Genomic DNA, 22,500 nt, shown 5'->3' with positions numbered 1-22,500 from the left:
TATTGGCAAATAAACGAAACCTCTGGATGAAAAATTTATGAACGAAACTTCTGGATGAAATATTCACAAACAAACGAAACCTCTGGATGATATATTCATAAACAAACGAAACTTCTAGATGAAATATTCATAAACAAACGAAACCTCTGGATGAAATATTCGCAAACAAAAAAAAAATCTCTGAGTAATATTCACAAACAAACCTCTGGATAAAATATTCTAAACAAACGGAACCCCTGGATGAAATATTCACAGCCAAACAAAAACTCTGGATGAAATAAATATTCAACAAATGAAACCTCTGGATGAAATATTCACAAACAAACAAAACCTCTCAATGAAAGTCACAAACAAACAAAACCCCTGGGTGAAATATTGTAAACAAAAGAAACCTCTGGATGAAATATTGTAAACTAACGAAACCTCTGGATGAAATATTCACAAACAAGAGAAACCTTTGGATGAAATATCCACAAACAAACGAAACCTCTGGATGAAATATTGCAAACAAACGAAACCTCCCAGTGAAATTCACGAACGAAACTTCTGGATGAAATATTCATCGACGCAGAAAACGCCCACGGAAGGTCGGACACAACCTGTTACAAGGCTGAATCCAACCAGATTTAGCAGGATTATGTTTCTTGAATAGTTGACAAGAGCAGGAAAGTGAGTCAGGCTCAAAGCACAGTCGTTATTTGCTTGTTATGAGTTTGCTGTCATTTGTCCAGGTGATATACTTCTGTTTAATGTTTGTAGTAATGGAAGATCGATGAAGCTTTCAGGGAAAATAACCACTTGAGTTCAATGATTTTACAGCGCTACTTCAAACTTTGTTCTTTTTCATATGCTGGTGAATGTATTATTGTTATTACTGTTATTTACTGTTATTAGAATCAATACTTATTTTATTATTAGGGCTGAGTTATGTAAAAATTCATGTCTGACATGCAAGTAGCTTTTATATAACAACACCACCAAATGAAAAAAAAATCTTGAAAAAAGGCGAGACTAGCATATAAAAATCAAAATAAAGCTAAAAAATTTTGAATTTATAAAACACTGATTGTGACCAAGAAAATATAAAGGAACCTCATATACAATTAACGATTGATAAATTCCATATTACAAAATGACAAAATAGCTAAAAAAAAATTCACAATAACAAAAGAATGATAAATCCGTGATCATTATAAATCCTCACTTAACGTTTACAGGGGAAATTTTTTTCAGAAGTAAAGAGTCATATTAACCTTTCCCAACATGATTCTCCACTTCTTTTTATTTCCCCGAATTTCTCATATTCCAAGGGTAAAAAGGAACTTGTAATGTGCCTTTAATTAATCTTGGGAAATCGTGTCTACATTTCCCACAAGTGTAGGATAAATTTAGGAAGCAGGAAGCAGTTGCGCTTCCAGGCGTGGGACATGTAATGTTCTTAGGCCAACTTATTAAAGCGTGAACTCTCACAGAGATAGTAACCTTGAAGTTAAGTCAATTCATAATATATACTCGAAAGAAAATTCCCAAGACATGATTTGCAGCTTCCACTTACAGCTACTGTTGATTTATGGTTACTGTATTATTATTATTAATATTATTATTATTATCAAAGGTTTAAATGCCAATCATGAATTGCAGAGACAAGGGACAGTGACATAGCCCTATCAAGCAGGACAATGCCCTAGAGACTGACCATTTACATTGATCAGCGCCCAAGACTCCTCTCCACCAAGGCTAGGACCAAAGAGGGCCAGATAATGGCTGCTAATGACTTAGCAGATAGACCTACACCCCCTCCCCCCCACCCGTCCTTAACTCACAAGTATGTGAGGTTGCAGCGACCAAAGGAACTAACGAGATTGAGCGGGACTCTATTCCCGGTATGGAAATCCCCAGGCAAGGACACTACCACCAGGCCAAACTACAACCCTTGCTGGAAAACAGAATGCTACTAACCCAAGGGTTTCATCGGAAATTCATCCCAGTGTAAAAATTAAATTAGAATAATAACGAAGAAAAAAAAACATGAGAATTGAGACAAAGTACAAACAAAAACATATTAAGAACAAAAACAATGTTAAATAGAAGCCACATATAAAGCTATCAAAACAAAACTGTCAATCAAACACACATTTGTAACAAGTTTGAACTTTTCGAAGTTGCCCCCAACACATGTACGAGTCATTTTCAATCATGTAAAGTTTTCTACATGAAACTGAGTAAGTTTAGCTGTTGGAGGAAGTTGGCGAGTTTATATAAAAAAAAAAAATTTTTTTGAGAATGCAGAGGAATGTATAGGGATTGTTAAAGGATGTTGGTAAGTCTACAGAGATTCTTTTAAAATGCCGAGACTGTACTGTAGACTATAGACTCTATAGAGGAATGGGGAGAGTTGAGCGTGACCGGAAATACACACACACACACACACACACACACACACACATATATATATATATATATATATATATATATATATATATATAGAGAGAGAGAGAGAGAGAGAGAGAGAGAGAGAGAGAGACTTGCTCTTTATTATAAAGGGGAGATATTTCTTTTTCGGTAACATTCAGTTCTCCCTATCTCTGGGGTAGGGGGAGAGGGAGTAGTCATACATAGTCTAGTGAGAGGGGAGGGGGGGTGGGGGGGTGCGTGTGTGCATATCTGCATAAATATCTAGCGTCATTATTGACGGGTTGCGCACACAAGTACTTGAATTAAAAAAAAAAAAATGTCGACAATTTGGGAATCATTATTCCAATAGATTTACAGTTGCTCATTCCTAATGTATCTCATACTGGTCTACACATTTCCCAAACTACTTTTATGAGAGAGAGAGAGAGAGAGAGAGAGAGAGAGAGAGAGAGAGAGAGAGAGAGAGAGAGAGAGAGAGAGAATTCAATCTCGTAGATTTCAATTTAGATTAAAATTGCGGGGCCAATGTCTAGAATCTGTAGCAAAGAACGATAGGCGCTCCCCCATATAAGCCATTTATTTTCAATCACCTGTGTCTATAAGAAAGGGAAGGCTGGATGATGAAAAAGAAGGGGAAAGTATAAAAAATAAAATACGTGTCAACCGCTTTAGAATTTGAATAAGCACATAGGCCTAGCATTATTAATAAAAAATGAAACGACATCTTCATATACAAGTTATACGAAATTATCATCATCATATCATCATTATTATTACAAGCTAGGCTGTAACCCTAGTTGGAAAAGCAGGATGATATAAGCCCAAAGGCTCCAACAGGGAAAAATGGCCCAGTGAGGAAAAGAAGGAAGGAAATAAACAATCAAAATAAAATATTACAAGAACAGTAACATCATTAAATTAGATACTTCGATTTCGTTATAAGAGTTGGTTATTACCACCACAAACTTTCATTTGATATATAATACAGTGTCAAATACGCATGCGCTGTTAATTATGTTCACCTACCCTGGAGGAAAGATAGGTCTACCTTTCCTCAAGTTATGTACCCCATTTGGGATAACACATAATAATGGTATTTTCGCACTGTCGAGTGTTTCATTTGATAAACGTCAATACATTAGAATTGAAGAAAATCAGATTCTAACTGACTGTACATCATTGTTAAACCTGCAAGTGGAAAGGATGAAATGTGACTACTATTGTCACACTAGTCCCCTTACGCTCGCTTTAGTCCTAAGAAATTTTGAAATGAAGATTCTAAAATATTTTGAAGTCTTAGAAATAAGACTATCGAAGATAATAGCCAACGAGACAACAGTGATGATTAGAAGATATTTTACGTCTCAACGCGGAAATAAAAGTGTATTTCGGGGGAATTAAATATTCCTCAAATGAGTAATTAGAATTTGAACGTTCTTAGGGAAAAATGTGACAGGAATTGGAACGTTTATCAGGAAAATACAACAAAAATTTTAACGTTTTATGAAAAATAAATGTTCCGAGAGTTTATATTTTTCATTAAGAATAGGGTGATTCTGAAAATACTAATGAAAGGCCACTCATGAATGGCAGAGGCAAGGGACAGTGACATTGCCATATCAATCAAGACAATACCCTACGGACTGACCAAGCTCCCTCTTCATCCAAGCTTGGACCAGGGAGGGACAGGCAATGGCTGCTGATGACTCAGCAGACAGACCTATAGGTTCCCCCTAAAGCCAGCATCCTTAGCTCACAAGGATGGTGGGGTTGCGCGCAACCAAAGGAACTAACGAGTTTGAGCGGGACTCGAACCCCAGTCTGGCACTCTCCAGGCAAGGATGTCACTAATAGGCCGCCTGAAAAGTGTAGCCTACAGCTTTCATGTAGTAAATCAATACAAGACTTGCTATCAAAATCAACACGATGCATAGGCCTATACCTTGAATTTGGAACCAAGGGGTTCTTATTTCCAGATTTGAGTCTAATCCTGAGTTCTTTAGTCTATAATTTTGTATCTTTATTCTATCTTGAAGTATTCAAGTGTCAGCTCCAATCACATTACTTGAAATCAATACTGCCAAATACTAGCCTACGCAGTGAATGATATACATGTTACTTTAAAATTTATAGCCCAATTACTAACATTTTTAAAAGTGAACGCCTTAAAGGATTGAAATTCCCTGCATAAGTCAAAACAGATATAATGATACCTGTCAAAACCATAGGTCCTGTCACACGAACAATATCTTTAGTAGCATGCCTTAAAACATTGTCCAGTCAGTAATGGAACAACGAAGTACTGATGCTATGTGCCATAAAGTGCCAATACATAAATCCTATAAATTTACCCTAGCAATGTACTTCATGCAACCTATTTCATATTCATGATTTAACGCGGTGGGTTTCAAAGGTAGAAGTTAGCTTTCCATAAACTTGGCCCTAATCCAGTCTCTTTTGCTATACACGCCTAATTTATATTCAAAACTGAACATTCTTTATTTTACTTTAAATACATGGATAGTTGGAGGAATAGGAAGAGTTATTTATCCTAATTTACCTAAAAATTCTAGTCGTTCATTCAAAATCCAGTCTTTAGAATTATTCAAAATATAAAGCTACTGTACACGACTGAATATATTTCCACTGTGTTGATAAAACATTTGTATTTACTGTACTGCTATTTGCTGAGGGTAAGGAATCTGACACCCTTTCTTTTCCATATTTTCCACATACTGCATGATGACAAAGACAGTTTAGTTGCCAAGACTGGCTGGCTACTTTATGATAAACTACAGTAGCATAATGCAAGTGGATGACAGAAAATGGTTCGGGTAATAGCTCCACAATTATTAACCAGAGAGTTTTGACATAAGAACTCCATTTTCGTGATGAGAATAACAGATAAGCTACATGTGAATGACACTGACAGTTTATGTCTACTTTACTTAACTTCAATGGCTGCTTTTCAGATCCTATACTGCAGGAGAACCCTACTCTCTACAAGAGTTTACGTTTATCATTTCATTCGTATACATTTCAAAGCATTCTTCATTTCGCACAGCCTATGGCTCGTCAATGAGCTAAAGAATGGGTCTTATTAAGGATGCATGATTGAAGTTAAGAATGTGGGCACTAGGGCTAGGGAGGCCATTCAGCTCTTATGTATAACGGGAAAACCAGTCAGTGGCCGCATGAAGAAGTGTTAAGGAGCTGGACAGCAAGATGGAATAAAGGTAACGGAAACAGGGATAAAGTAAAAGAATACGAAACCATTGCAGGTAGGTGCCAAAGTAACCACCAAGACAATTAGTTCAAACATTTCCTGACAAAGATATCTATGAACGTTTCAAAATCATACGGTGGATAGTAGCCTAAATACAAATGTCAAAAGCGTACGAATGTAGTACGACCAGGGGCCATCTGCTTCCCTACATAATAGCCATCAATAATAGATATCCTATGGAAACAAAATCCCGTTGGTCACAACGACCGATAACCAGTGTTGCCAGATGGGTTAGTGTAAAAATCCCCAAAACAACGCCAAAATCCCCATTTCCACAAATATATTTTCTTCTGATCATGTACGCTTTACTCATAGAAATTACTCACCATACTTCATATAGAGTGCAAGTAACCTAATTGCAACGGTAATATACAGATATACTAATTTTTGTTTCTATTTCATAGAAATTTGTACAGAATATCCCCATCGGACACCCAAAATCCCAAAATCAAGAGATAAATCCCCATATCTAGCAACACTGCCGATAACTTTCGATCAATCAACAGAAGATAAACAAGTTAGCTTTGAAGAAACTTGTTTCTTTCCTTCTGTTCTTTCCATGAAAAATACTCATAGATCAAGAAATTCCGTTTTAAATATTACCTTTCAGAGTTGGAGACATCAGCGGGAATCTGCATTGGCCCTTGAATCTCACACATTTTCACTAAATTCACTAAAATATTCAAAATACAACGCCGGCGAATAGACGGTGAAATGTTTGCACCTAAAATGGTGTGACGTCGATTTCATGCAGTGTTACCAAATCTCATTTGCCAGTCTGACGCTAAGCAACTAAACTCAAATATGAAATTATACTAAATCTATCAACAATTTTATTGGGATGATAAAATTATGCTAATTAAACGCTAACTTCTTATTATCCCATTTTCACGGTAAATGCAAATATATAACATAAAAAACAATAATTGGCCATCAATAAACATTTAAAATCTCTCTTTGGGACGTGCCTGAAGATATTGGCTTCGAATATCAAACAAAAAGTTTTATTTTTGCGTAGAATATGAAATTGAATCAAAAGGAAGACTAAAAGTTTCCCTGGTTTTATATGAACTAGATGTGTTTAGTTGAAACACCAATCTATTGTAAATATCTATTAACAAATCCCCAGTAATTTCGAGGAAGGATTAGATTTGGCGGGATCACATGCTTTGTTGATTCCTTCACTGCATATTAGTTCTCTTGAAAACGAAACATTTGACAGCCTGTTTCGATTTTCATCTTATTTTTAAGTTTTCCACAGAGAAAATATACCCACAGTCTGCAATTAGTACGAAAGAGAGCAGTTAATATTACCACTTAATATAAACGTACTTTCACCATCCAAGTTTTGTTGTTCATACTCTCAGGTTATATTTGGAAGTTTTGACAAAAATGTACAGAGGTTATATCTCAGTCCCTACCAAATTTGTAGGATCAAGAATTTGATAATTTAAAGGGAGACGTTTCTTTAACTGTACTGCTAATTGTACTATAAAATTCAAGTTTCAAACATTTGTGCTGTTTTCTGATCCTCTCTCGTAAGCCTATTAGCAATATTCTTACTTACCAATAATTTGATTGGAAACGATTCTTTATCAAAATAAGTCATCTATGGTTGAACTTTTTAATTATTCTATAGTAATGTCAAAATTCACAAAATTATGACAGAGCTATGCTAGATAGGTCGCTATGCCAAAACTGTGTTCGAAGATGAAATTACTCCAAATTCTGCAGAGCATCAAATGATGTTGGATCTGGTAACAATGATTTCACGTTGCTAAGATTAATGGAACCGAGATACGTTTTCGTATTTATTTCACTACGATGTTATTCGTGGGCTTTTTTTTTTGTATGCTGATTAAAAAGAAATTTTTTTTTTTAAATCCATACACACATTAACTATGGTAACAGCTAAAAAGGAAAAGCTTACTGCAGATGCATAATTTTGTAGTGGAAGGCATGCGTATTTTTCTTATGAAAACTATCAATATTTCTGAAAGATTAGACTGAGATCTAAACTGGAATATACCTAACAATAGGGAATGTATCGTAAACGTGGTTGAGTAATTTTCATTCATTAAATCCGTTTTCTTGTCTATGGTTGTATTTTTTTTAAAAGCAAATGGTTATACCCTGTAAGAAATGAGGCCAATGTGACAATGTCACGTCAACAAAAACAAGTTTTGGTCTAACTGTGTTATTGTCGTTTACTCTTGACTAATTGTTATTGCTTACTTACAAATACAATTTTTAATTTAGAGGTTCCAATAATATCCCCAAAACTTCATTATGTGCAACTTACACGAAAGCATTCGATGGTAAGAACTTATGCATCTTGAATAAGTTTAAGACTTGATTCATTAAGAGAGGCCATTATGAACTTAGTATTTCTTTAAATTTCCTAAAATGGGCTCCTAAACTTCACTCGACTTCCGATTCTTGCTATATTGCAAAGAAGTCAGACGTCAGTATTCCGTATCTAAATTAAATTTTAAGTTTTAACCAAATAAGTATTAAAATCTTCAATAATATACAGCTGTTATTATTAGGGTTATTATAAGGTTCCTAATATACCATTGAGTTATCATTGTTGTAAACAACTTACAACCTTTAGTTTATTTTAAGTAATGGAAAAAATCATTAAATTTTTTCTCCAATAAAGCTAGATTCCGATAAAATAGAAAAAGCGGGAAATTAATAACCACGTTACAACTACACTTAAAATCTATATAAAGAAATTATATATTTTTATTAGGTTTAGCCTAGTGTCGCACCTGTAACCCAATTCGCTGGCTATTCTTTAGGTAGATTATTTTGTTTTATAGTTTTGCAACGTAGCCTACTGTTTTGACGTAAATTTACCCGTGCACCGGTACTGTGGATACCAGTAAACACTGAAACCTCACGTTTACCATGTAATAATAGTAATAGGTAAATAAATGATATTGTATGGGGTTTATGTATGATAGCGGCCACCTGTATGTATTATGTCTAACTTGAAATATGGTAGTGTAAGGGGGTTCTTTAGTAGTTAGTTAAGGACACGTCTTGTAGGTTAGGTTAGGGGGGAAAGTTTAGGTTAGTTGATGTCTATTTTTTTGTTTCCCCTTACCTCTCTAAATTTTCCGAAGTACTGTACCATTTTGATCTGCTCTATGACACAGGTAGCTCTGCTGCCATGCTTCCTCCTTCCTGGTAGTTGATATTAGAAGTAGTAACCGGTTTAATTATAAACTTTCTGCATCGGCACCCCTAGAGTTACTTTGATATATTTTTGTTAGGGTAGTATGTATACTCGGTATTGTTATATTAAAACACGGGGCAAACTTTACTTATAAAAGAATTGGATTTTATATAGAAAAACTCTTGTTTTCTTGGAAAAGGACATTTATTTCCGTCGCGAAGAAATAGTTAATAAGATATACCCTAATATATCCCACGGTAATGTATTCCTCCAATGGGAACCAGGGGTTTTGGGTGGGAAAATTTACTGGCGAATTGGTAAATGATGGTAAAACTAGCCTTTTCTTCTTTACACATTATTCTCTTGGACGCATAATAAATCCACAAAAATTTGCAATGCACAAAGTATGATGATTGTAGGTAAAACTGCAGAAGCATGACACACTTGATATTAAAAAAATAATCACCCACATCGAAAAATCATGTGAATAGCTATATAAAAAGTATAGTTTTTATATCAGAGATTGAATGAGTTGGAATTAAATAAGGTTTGGGCTGTTTTCATATAACTTTTTTTTTTTTTTTTTTTTTTTTTTTTTTTTTTTTTTTTTTTTTTCTCCATAATCAAGAGGCTAGGGGTTAGCAGTGGAGAATGACAGATCTCACGTCAGTAAGGCCAAGTACATTATGACTGTGGCAGGCGTTTGAGTTCTATATGGGTGTTTGTGGGAATTGATCAAGTCTCCAAGAGGTTTTTTTATTCCCTTACTTGAGCCTTTGCCTCGGAAAAGGGATGCTGCTACCTTTATTCCCTTAATACAAAAATATGTTAAGGACGGTAGCATCATTATAAGTGACAAGTGGGGTGCATATAGTTCGTTAGGAGAGCTTGGCTACGAGCACAGGACTATTAATCGCTCTGAACACTTTGTCGACCCCTCAGACCCTGGCACCCATACTCAGAATATCGAATGCCTGTGGAGGGAAGTGAAGATGGATTGAAAGACCTGATAATAAATTGGAGTATTTCCGTCAGTATTTTGCCAGGTTTTTTCACTCGCCTCACTACCCAAAGGCCTCATTAATACACCAGTTCTTCATCACTGCCAGTCACCTCTACCCTCCACAACAACAACAGGTGGCAGAGGATCCCGATAACCCCCAACCTTCCACTTGTCAAACATAATAATATTTAAGCAATTAATTGTTATTTACCTTTACTTTTTTCATATATATTGTCATTTTATATTTTTTTGACTTGGGAATGGGGGCCCTTGGGTCTTGTCCCCGGCTAGGGGCTGTGACGTGGGAGTTACCAGGTTAGGTTAGGTGGGTTTGTTAGGTTCAGTACCCTTTTACAATCTTAAAAGTGTTGAATATTCATGTTTTTTCGTTTTTGCACACTCAAAATCACAGGTTCTCACCTGTGTCCTTTGGGAAGGAGAGGCTCATAACCGTACAACGGCTTATTTACAGTGAAAATAAAGGTCAGATTCGTTGAAACCACATAATTTCCTGTTGGAAAAGTTTTTTTGCTCTTAGAAATGTTGCCTCGTGTTTTTCTATAACTTTACCGTATACTCATCATCGGCATATGCTATATAATACTGTAGTGATATGAATAATGGTGCTATAAACTTGTATTTTGGTTATTCGAGCTTAGTGCATAGTTTATTTGCTATTCCCATATTTCCTTTACTTATGGAAATATTTTTGGATACTGCACAAGTTAATTGTTTGAAACATAGAAGTTCAGTCTTACTTTTTGATAAACAAGTGGTTAACATCGGACCATACAATATGACAAAGCTAAAATTTCAATTACATTAAACATTTGAAGTTAGGGCACGAATGATTCTCAGATATTCAGTCTGAAAATGGGAAATCGAAAGTAAGCCTGTGTCCAACATTCAAACAGATGCTTAAACACAAATCATTACAATTCCCTTTTTTTTGCTTATATATTGGTGACATCCATGTGGTCAAAATTTGAAACATTTCGGCAATATTTCTTCAGTTAGATTTGTTCCGTAACTGGAATACAAACCTACGCTATTTATTTGGGGGTATTACCTTTGGTGAAGCTGAAATGACGAGCCAATAAATTTTGCGAGGGTTAACAGCCCATTCTGCTAGTTAGCGGGGATAAGGGGTTAGCTTGCTACCGCTCCCGCTCAGACACCGGTGATTTAGCTCGCTTTGCTTTTGGTTCGGATGGTGAACGGTCTTTTCCGTTCTTGATCCCCTCCAAGTTATATTTTGGACTGCCATTAATGCTTTTTGTTTATGCTTTCTCTTTAATAGTGTGTGTTTAAGTTGACTTCTGGAAACCATGCGTATCTTCCCTTTACTTGAAGGCCGGCCTTGCGGTACCTTCATGTCGGCCGTGGACACTGACCGCCAAGCCCTTTGTCCTGCCTGCAGAGGTCAACGGTGTGATAGTGGTAACAAGTGTAATGAATGTCGGGAGTGGCTTGCCTCCCAGTGGGAAAGGTTTGGGCGACGACGGAAGAAGTCTAAGTGGGATATTTCTCCTTCGAAGGTTCCTTGAAGGGAAAAAAACACAAGACCTCTTCTTCTGCCTCCCAACCTTCCTCCGAACCTCCTGCTCATTTGGCCTCTTCAGAGAGACCATCGAGCAGTAGCATAGACCCTTTAATTTTTGGCCAAACACTGTCCTCATGAGATGGTGTTGCTTCCCCTAGGTAAGCAGCCCCACCTCCCACCTCTCACCCCAGGTGAGGCCTTGACTATGTCTTCTGTGTAACAAGAATTCCTTCCTGCAACTTGTCCAACGCGGTGCGAGTGTGGAGCCGTCGTCGACTTCAGAGGTGAATCCTCTATCTCTCGTCGACGTTGTGGTGTCAGAGATGTCTTCCTGTTCCTTGCCCTCAGCCTTGTATGAGATCGAGCATTCATTTACTTTATCGAGAGTAGTGGCCCTCTTTAAGAACATTGCAAGGCGAGAGCCTATATATCAGAAATGCATGCTTCCCCAATAATACTGCATGTTTGGGTACGAGGTTTAGGTGTTCACAGCGCTTGCTCGACGCTATGCAATCAGACTCTTCATATACTGTACGTTCTTAAGTAACTTTCTGGTCATTAATCATCTAAGCATCTACTTCTCCCCCCCCCCCCCCCTTTTCCATTACATGACATGATGGAAGAGTACCTAGGATAGTTCTCATCGCGTGCATAGATTAAAAGATTTTACTGGCAAAAGCATCATGGTTTCCTTGTGCCCTTTCTTTGTTCATGTTTCGTCTTTAGGGAAATGTAACTATTGTATTTGCTTCGTGCTTGTTTTCAGTGATCAGAGTTTTACAGTGGGATTAGCCATACGCCGTGATTGTAATACTTACGATCTTTTATCTTGATCGATTACCACAATTGGGAACCTTATGATTATTTACCATGATTGGGAACCTTATGATTATTACTATGATTGGGAACCTTATGATTGTGTACAGCAATCTGGAACCATACGATCTATTACTGAGGTCAGGAACCTTACAATTTTGTAAAGCAATTGGGAACCTTACAATCTTGTAAAGCAATCGGAAACCTTACAATCTTCTAAAGCAATCGGAAACCTCACAAGCTTGTAAAGCAATTGGAAACCTTACAATCTTGTAAAGCAATCAAAAACCTCACAGTCTTGTAAAGTAATCAAAAACCTTACAATTTTGTACAGAAATTGGGAACTTTATTATTGGTTACCGAAATCACTGAAATACAGGACGACCAGTCTGCCATAGTCCTTCGAGACTTAAGCCAATCATTTTGCATGATTTCGTGTGCAGAGAAGTGCTGTACCAAAAACCCAATGGTAGAAAGGATTTTAGGTGCGGGATACAGGAGTTCAGGCTACCAACACAATACTCGGTCTTGTAAAAGCTGAGCATGAGCACTGCGGGTTGATATTGGCAGTCGCCCTCATTACTCTTCTGCCTCGGAACGTTCCAAAGACGAAGCATTTTGGTGACTCCAACTAGCAAGATCTTCTGATTAGCTGATGTTATTCCTTGATCTAGATTTTCCCATACTCAAAACCCACCCAGTCCAGGATGAGTTTATCCAAATGGCGCGATTTCCTATCTCAGTTCCCCTGTAATCGATGGAACAGGTGACTTCTCGAATCTGATCACAGCGCTCTTACTATCATCAAGGTGCCACATCTTGTGCTATTTTCATTAGGAAGAAAGCACTAGGTATGACTACCCATATGGTTGCTTAGCGTGGCAGTTCCAACATCCTCTGAATACCGGAATTCCTTACAGTATATTGTCACTATCAATTAGACTCTAGTTCCTGGGATTTTCGCAGACACCTTCCTTAATTGATCGAACCAGAAAAGTTCACACTGATGGTAGGGACCTAGGTGGAGACTCAAGCATGAGCACAAAATGTCCCCACACCTGAGTCTGCTGCTATGGAAGCTGCTAACATGGCCAGCCTCCAAGCTACATTGAGGTCGCCACTTGTGGCACAACAACCTAGGGTTCGTCAAAGCCTAAGTACGAAGAAGTATGTTAAACATATTTGCTCCTATCAAATTTCAAGAACAAAGCCATCTGATGCACCATTCAGATGTCCCATGGACCATTCGAAACCTTTGGAAAAAGAATGCAATGGCCTCCCACTTCACTTGTTAAGAGTCGAGAGTATACTGTACGTCTCTTATAGAGAACATTGATACCAGAGCTGCAACCTGTTTTCCACAAAGGGAGTAATGATAGAAAAGGATGCAAACAGGTGTATCTTCCATCGATCAGTTGCCAATATGGGCCCACGCCCTTCAAGGATAACTACTGAATTTCAAGATTCCCATAGCCACTTTAGTAGATGCTGGAGGAAGAATATGGTGACCTACAGGTTCATTTGGCTACTCCAGGCTCTTCCATCCCCTGGAAAGGCTCAGACAGTGCTCCATTCTTTCATTTGGAACCTGGCCATCCAGGTAGAGGGGTAGAAGAAGGAAAGACAGAAAGAATATCGGAATTCAGGGACTTCCTGGCTGTCTAAAAGCAGATACATGCTGGTCAATATGGGAAGCTACGTAACGTCCAAAACCGCTTGCCACTTTTGCTCGTGATCTACCAGAACTCACCCCTTACTGGCAGGAACAGAGATGACAGTAGCGCTGTTAAGGACATTTATGGACTCCTACAGTCTACTCTTATAAATGGAATAGTCAACTAGGAATTGGAGAACATGTTTCTTCCTGCTTTGTACTCCAGACACAATTCAAAACAACCATGGCTAGCAGTATATAGTATTACCAGTCATAAGAATGATGACCACTTTGTTCCAATAGACCTGAGGAACACATACCCTCAGATCCATACTCTCTGTCCTACAGGAGGTTTTCTGTGCTTCATCTTTGGGAATATGAGGGACTAATTCCAACCCATTACTTTGGAATAGCTACCATTCCCCAAGTATTCTTGCAAGTATTCACACTAGTCTCTTATGAGCACTTTCAATGGCGTTCCTTCACCGACGAGTTTTGGCGATTGCCCCTTTTTAGCCTCCTTCAAGGGAATCCCTTCGGCATTGAGGCAGGCTCTCTACCCCTTATCTCAATCTGTGGTTTAAAATATATTGTAGAAAATTCTTTAGGATTCCCATATGGTGGGTAGAATATCTCTAATGCCTTAACAGTACTGCTATGGGGGACTCCTGGCAAACAATCATAGCAACAGCATAACCATATTTGTTCTTACAATGCCTTCCAGATTGACAAAGACAATACCTTTAGAGACTTCCACTGTTGATGAGCAGGCTAATTCCACATGACTGCCTCCCCAGTGATCACTCCCCCTACCTTTGTGTTGGGTGACAATAAGAATATAGGGCGATCTACCCTAGTAGTTGCATGACAAACTTCATCATAAGTGCAGTATTCCTCTCTTTCGATAATCTACTGTTCACAGATGTAATGGAGGGGGGATGAGGTGTTCTCCCAAGTTTCCTCCCATCCAGAGGATGCGATCAATGGAAGGAAATCACTTGCTTCTAAACATACTGGGAATGCTTACAGCATTTCTACTTTGCTAGTTTTCCAAATGGTTTGATAGAGCACTTTTTAGTGATGATTGCCGTTAGAGCTTCCATTCATGTCCTACCAAAGGGTTCTGTTCACAAACCCTTCTCAAGCAGTACAAGATGTGATGCAGTTGAACAAGTTTCTTTCAGTCAAGAGCACTGTTCGGGCAAACACGCTCAATCACTAACATTCCCAGGGTAGGGATTTTAGGTTATCCCTACGTCATTGTTGGGCAGAAAGTCCTTGTTTTCTCACCATCGCTCGACCTGTTTGCTGTGTAGTAGGATAAGAAACTTCTAGGACTCTCCCAGTCACAGACTGGCAGTGAATTTAGAAGACGCCTTCCAACATCTATGGGAATCCTAGATGCTTACGCCTTTCCGCCCCTCTTTCCCTGTTTCTCCGATTACTCAACAGTCGGTGGAAGACATTGAGATTCAGAAAAACCCAGATCACTCCCAAACAGCCATGCATCTAATGTAACCCAGATTAGCAGTTTCTCTCTCTTCATTGGGGAAGCTCCTCAAGTTTTGCGGTAGAGACATCATTCAGACCCCGATCAAAGTGATCAATTTAGATTCATTCATGGATTCTTCATGAGACTCGACAAGACCCATGAACAGCAATGGGGTAGGGGGCTGGCAGTTGTTTGACATTCTTTACCTCCAAGAGAGCTCAAGCCGCTTGGAGTGTTTTCACTAGTCCTCAGGTCTCTTAAACAGATCCACTCTGACTCAGTTTTGCCCCGGTGAGTTGATTAAGAAAACTGCATATCTTATCCTGTCCCAAGTCATTCTGAAGGATGGAAGATCTCCATTGCCTTTGTTTAGGTGCTCGTGGCAGGGAGCTAAAATCCAAGCAGTCACAACTTCCATCCTTCTTCTCCTCCCTACAAAAGCAAGTAGCAGGATTACCTTTGTGTTCTTTGCAGGGTTGCAATCGACTTCTCCTTCAGTATGGAAGGAATGAAGGATCTAGAAGTGCCAGGCAATCTTTATAGCCTAGTATCCATGGAAGGTTACCCACAAGTCTTTAGATACGACCTGTGGTAGCTGTTCAGCAGTTGATATATCTTGCTTAGCCCCTAATTGGATAAGAAGCATCTCATTTATGGTACTAGTCTGGTCCTTTTCCTGCTTCCTTTCACAGGCCTTAGAGTGCAAATGTCATTTCGTTATTTGTTGGGGAGGATAAATAGAATGTAGGGCACATTAGACCTAACTTGCCATACATTGTGACATTTTTTTCCTTCCAAGGATATAGATTCTTCCTTTACGAGCTATTAGTAGACAGAAACCTAACATAACCCATGAGAATCTATTCTCAAGTCCTGGGAGGTGGTAGGAATCAACTTTCCCACACCTTTATCAGGTCTGAGTATATTGACATCCCAGGATTTTAAACTGGCTTCTTTTCCACCAAGGATGAGTCTCCTATAAAGTATGAGGGTTTGTATTCATGTAGGAACAACTTATGAATTTAAAAAGTAATTTGTGTTTTAACTAGTTACATAAACCTTAGTCCTTTTAAGAATCACTCTCCGCCTCAACCACTCCACAAGCCCTAGGTGAAGGTCAAAATGTCTACTCATTGGGCCGTGGGGGGTTATTCTTCTCCGCCTACATTAACAAGTGACTCCTCATTATAAAATTTGACAGTTGAGTTCCAGCCAGGCTGAAAACATATTTCTATTAAAATACTCAGGTTTGTAGAGTTGGGAAAAATACAAAATAACTTATAAAATTTATATCTTGAGGATGTCCAGGATCACAAGCAGTGCCTTTATGACTCACCTTACTTTTCCAGGTACACTTTCTCATTAAGATCAATGCATTCATCGAACCACTGCTTAAACTGCATAGAAATGACTTAGATGGCTTAAGTTTTAGCTGTGTATTGCCATAATATGGAAAGCGTTCGTTTGTTTTTGCCCTTTAAGGGTCATTGGTTCTTGAAGTGATAAACAATGCTTAGCTTCAGATACCCAGCCACATTGATACATGGTACTAAATTCAATTAATGTCTCCATGGTTTGAACTCTGGTGCCTGTTTCACTTTTGCACTTTTAGGTTATTTTTATCCCCCCCCCCAAAGAATTTTTCAAAGACAGGCATGCATGGGATTATATTTTCCTTGTTTGATAATATATCTGAATTTTGCTGGGTATGTGCCTGCTGCCTTTTCATCCACAGATACTGACTTATATTATTTAGAAATTTTTAAAATTATCTCTTCTCATGAATTTACCCACCCATCCCATACATGTTCTGTTTGTGATTATTTATTTACCAGGACATAAACTCTTGTAGCTGGGGAAATCATCATAATTCATCGGAATCAATTGGTGTTCTTCTCTTTAACATGTACTCTATCCATTGACAGTAGTATTTAAGGTCTTATTACCTCCGCCAGGAGGTTATGTTTTCGGTTCGGTTTGTTTGTTTGTTTGTTTGTTTGTTTCTCTGTTTGTCTGTCTGTCTGTGGACAACGTAGAGGCCACATTTCTACACGGAATCACTTCAAACTTGGCCAAGTAGTTCCCCAATGTGTATGGAAGAACTGATTAAATTTTGGTCAAGGTCACCCCAAGGTCAAGGTCACAGGGGTCACTGGTGTCACTATGACATAAGTGGCCATATCAAGAGACAGAAATAAAGCACTGACTTTTGCATAAGCCAACAGGGAAGTCCTAGTCCAGGCGCAACCCATGGGTGATGTTCAAATTTATAAAGGTCAAAGGTCAAGGTCATATTGGTGCATTATATCAATGTCATATTAAGTATCAGTGGCAAATGAACAAAGATCACTTGAAGGTCAAAAGTCAAGCAGGTCACTTGAAGGTCAAGGTCACGTGAAGGTCAAGGTCACGTGAAGGTCAAGGTCACCTGAAGGTCAAGGTCACGTGAAGGTCAAGTACATTTGAAGATCAAGGTCACTTGAAGCCAAGGTCATGTGAAGGTCAAGGTCACGTGAAGGTCAAGGTCACTTGAAGGTCACGTGAAGGTCAAGGTCATGTGAAGGTCGAAGTCACATCAATTCATGATTCTAGGACATATGGCGCTCTAGGTCACCTTGGCGGAGGTATGTCCTCTACGAGGACCATGTCCGCGTTCAGGACTTGCTCACTTGTTTGTCTATTGAAACTGTCACCTACCACACTAAATGGTTTACCTTTCTCTCCTCATGGCATATAGCCTACTCCTGGTAGACTTACCAGGTAGTTTTGAAGATTTTACAGATCATTATTATTATTATTATTATTATTATTATTATTATTATTATTATTATTACTACTACTACTTGCTAAGCTCCAACCCTATAAGCCCAGTGGCTCCAACAGGGAAAGTAGCCCAGTGAGGAAAGGAAACAAGGAAAAATAAATTATTTTAAGAACAGTAACATTAAAATAAATATCTCTAATGTAAACTATAAAAACTTTAACAAAACAAGAGGAAGAAAAATAAGATAGGATAGTGTGCCCGAGTGTACCCTCAAGCAAGAGAACACTACCTCAAGACAGTGGAGAGGCTATGGCACTATTCAGTGCATATTTATTGTTGCATTTATTCTTGGATACAAAGAATTGCTTTGCCTATACATACTGTACTTTTATTGCAGATTGTTCCTCATTGAGTAATTACCGTACCTCATTGAAATTATCAGCAACCACTTTTTTAATTAGTGTGTAGTTTTTTGCTCAATTTCATTTAATTTTATGAAAACAATGTAGTTTTGCAGACTAATATCATATATATATATATATATATATATATATATATATATATATATATATATATATATGAAAACAATGTAGTTTTGCAGACTAGTATCATATATATATATATATATATATATATATATATATATATATATATATATATATACTGTATATACATTATATTATTTTTAAGAAGGGATTGGTATATATACTCATTGGAAGGCCATTTCACATTTAGGTGTTATCTTTCTCTGGACTAGTTCTTAATTGGTCCTAAGATTGTGTTCTTTATCCTCTTTGCATAGCTTTCATCAGCTCCTTTGCAAGTTTTTAAATACTTTGAGCTCAAATAAGTTTACATTTCCTCAAGTTTGAAGACCATTTTAGTGTATACTAGGTATATGAGATTATTTTTATAATTGGGATTTAATAGAACATCGAGAAAAAATGCAGTGTTGAATATTCTAAATTTTAATATTTTGCTTTTTTTGGAGAAGGTTTGTAAAGTTCATGGTTTGTTAAGAAATTCAAACTAAGGACTAAAATATTGATGGGATTTTGTAGAGCTTCATTTTGCTTAGGACTTTAGAAAAATCCAAAGTTTCAGTGAAGGAAAATGTTTGTTAATGTATCTTTTGATTCTATCTTGGATTGACCTGTGGAGTAACTTGGAAAATAATCACAGAACTTCGGTTATTAGAAGAATGTTGACTTTACTGAACTTTTCAAGCTGTTTCTTGGCCAAATGATTAAGGCGTTAAGATCTCACGGTTTTTATTCGATTTTCAGAAAGAAGCCTTCATAGATCCTTCGGGAAGGACTTTAGTTTTGGGTTGAAAATTTGATACTGCGTCACAGAAGAGGAATGGAAAGACACGGATATACAAGGTATGTGGTATGTGCATGCTCATTTAATATAATTAGATTGTTGGTTATATGCACAGTATAAGCAAGGGTAGTGGCCTGTCGACCTCTTGCGTAGCAGCAAAGAGATCTCATTGTTTTACTTCAACGGGAAACCATGACAGAGTTGAAGTTTTTTTTTTTTTTTTTTTTTTTTTTTTTTTTTTTTTACTTGTATGACAATTTTAAAGAATTAGGTGTATTGATTCAGTATCATATTATGCACATTTTACTCGATCCAAGTCCATTTTATCAGTGGGCAAGGTTCCAAATATTAGACAGTGAATAAAGGTTTCCTCCTTGGGTACAATTTTATGATATGCAAAGCTGTTTCAATTGAGCGTCTAAGTCACTGGTCAGGTTTTTCAGGTTTCGTAAATGATAAGATCAGTGATCATGAACACGACTTGATTGAGTGGCAATTTTACTTCTCAAATACACTTGTTTTATTCATAAGCTTAAGAGAATGTAATTTCCGTTTGTGCATGTCTTCACTTCTGATATGCTAACTTCGCTGTCTTCGCCTTCGTTTCTAAAAATTGTCAGTTTGTGAATAAGTTTGTTTTTTCTAGAGATGAACCGAGATGAAAAATATTTGCCAATTTACCTGTAATATTGTGTAGGAATAACATACACGTCTTCACGTGTGGTTATGTTAGATTAGCATTATATTATTGTTTTTCTATTCGAACCTGTGTCTTAACTTTGGGAAGCAGTCAAACTGTATTAGATCCATGATGATACATTTTTCAGGATCTCTATTGGGGAGATTTTACTCTTCCATGTTGAAGTTTGGAAACAATATACAGTGATATGAATTAATTTATTATCACAGTTTTAGGGGAAAGTTTGGTATCGGTTCTGCTGGTGGAACTTATTAATATTTCTCCCTTTGTGAGCTCGATTGTGTAATTGGTTTCCACACAATTTTCACTCAAAATAATTGCTTCTGATCTTTATTATTAAATCTAGTTTGCATATTATGATTTTTTTATTTATTATTTTGTACAATTCCAAGCATAGTGAATGAGGAATGTTTATTTTTTTTTAGTAAAATATACACAGTTCATTAATTATTCGAACTCTATGTGGTAATTTCCAATTTACATTTCGCTGGAACAATATGTAGGAGCTTCTGTATATTGTACACCATATATGGTATACCTTATGTAGTGAGTAAGGAAATGAAATAGGGTGAATTTCAGTAGAGAAGATCTGGTCCAATTGGTCACAGCCAGAGGATTAATTAGGTGGCTCGCATTGTTTGGGGGGCTCAAGACACCATCTGTTTCAGGAACAGATGGCGTGGGAGACATCGCATAGGAGATGACTGTCTGACCGTGATTCAACTCCTTGTTGGATAATCACGGAATAGGATTTTCTGCGTGTGTGTGTGTTTGTTTGTTTTCGTTTTTATAGCAAGAACTGATACAGTTAAGAAAAAATACCCTCTTAATGTATGGTGTTGGGAGATTTTTTATAAAACGATATTGTTGTAATGCTGTAAACAGGGGAATGAATGGGAATATTTACTCGATATAGATAAGGTAGAAAGCATCACTAGGAAAAAAAAAGAAAAAAAAAAGGAGAGCAGGTAAATTTCTTCAATTAATTTTATTTAAAAGACCATAATTATTTTATAGATGTTATTACCAGTAATTATTATAAAATTTTTTTAGAGTGTTTGATTATATGGGAAATCTGTAGATTTTAGGTACCAAACTTTCATGATTTTAAATTTTGTCATATTTGGAGAAAGTTAATGTTTACTGTTTGAAGAAATGTTGAATTCGAATATAGTCATTGTTAAAGATTTTCTCAGCTCTTGATTCATCTTAGTATAGACTACATAAATGTTGGTCAAGATTATCCATAATTTTCTTGTTTAGTTGTTTATTTATTTACTTATTACATTTGCTAGTCTGTCACTGTCATCTGCCATTCGCCAAATTTTATGTTAGTGATTACAATCTTTGATTCATCCCATTTTTTTATCTATTGTTTAGAGGTATGTTTTTCCCGTAACTTTCCATTTTATTTCTCACCTTACTAATGTTTATTCGTATGCTTTGTTACTTTTCCTGGAGGAGAAGGCCCATATATCTCATAATATCCCCTCCCTTAATTCCTTGATACCCCTCTCCCTCTATGATAATGCCTCTCAATACCTCTCCCGTAATACCCCCTTAATACGCCCTCCACTCAATACCTCATACTCATAATACCCCGTCCGCTCAATACCTCCTCTTACCCACAATACCCCCTCCACTCAATACCCCTTCCACTCAATACCCCCTCTTTCCCATAATACCCCAATCTTCAAAATATTCCCTCTATAATACCTCATCCCCCTATTCCCTCAGTATAATATCCCACCCCCTATTATAGTCCCTCTATAATATCCCAATCCCCATATCACCCCCTATATGTAATACCACACTCCCCATATCATCCCACTCCCCTCCCCACCCACCTAGCTCCCTTTTAAACCTTATTGTTTCCTGGGTATTATGTCAGTGACAGAAGGGAATCTTTATTCAGTAGATACACGGCATATCCTCACCCCTCATCCCCTCCTCTCTTCCCCATACCCCTACTCCTTCTCCTTCCCCCTTAAACCCCCCTCCCCCTTAAACCCCCCTCCCCCCCGTGTAAGAGGATTTGTTCATGTAAGCAGAAGGATCAAAGTATGCCAACATGACGGGTTACGTTGGCAGCTGGTTATTGCATGTTGTTGGTTTTCTTTTGTTGCCTCTACGGCAGAGAATAATTTTACCTACAGCTTTTGGATATTGGTGAAGGAAATAATTATATTCGGACGAAAAATACATATTTTCACTTTCCTTTGTAGATATGGAATGTCAAAATCCTCCCCGAAAATATTTACCTCGAATATATTATTTATTATGAGGCACAGACACAGGGATTCTTGATACACCTTGC

At 37.4% G+C, this 22,500-nt stretch overlaps 2 long non-coding RNA genes across 2 annotated transcripts in view; one reads left to right on the top strand and one right to left on the bottom strand.

Annotated features, from left to right (window-relative positions):
* LOC137651900 (uncharacterized) overlaps positions 1 to 6,410 on the bottom strand; it is a 207,335-nt gene extending 200,925 nt beyond the window's left edge. Inside the window, exon 1 of the long non-coding RNA XR_011046126.1 lies at positions 6,305 to 6,410. This is a non-coding gene — a long non-coding RNA (uncharacterized lncRNA). The remainder of the gene's footprint in view (positions 1 to 6,304) is intronic.
* Positions 6,411 to 7,853: 1,443 nt separating this feature from the next.
* LOC137651899 (uncharacterized) overlaps positions 7,854 to 22,500 on the top strand; it is a 528,980-nt gene continuing 514,333 nt past the window's right edge. Inside the window, exons 1-2 of the long non-coding RNA XR_011046125.1 lie at positions 7,854 to 8,019; positions 19,444 to 19,542. This is a non-coding gene — a long non-coding RNA (uncharacterized lncRNA). The remainder of the gene's footprint in view (positions 8,020 to 19,443; positions 19,543 to 22,500) is intronic.

The sequence above is a fragment of the Palaemon carinicauda genome, chromosome 13 (assembly GCF_036898095.1).
Source record: "Palaemon carinicauda isolate YSFRI2023 chromosome 13, ASM3689809v2, whole genome shotgun sequence".
NCBI classification, from domain to species: Eukaryota; Metazoa; Arthropoda; class Malacostraca; order Decapoda; family Palaemonidae; genus Palaemon; species Palaemon carinicauda.
The sequence above is the reverse complement of the archived record's forward strand: the minus strand, read 5'-3'. Positions and strand labels throughout refer to the sequence as shown.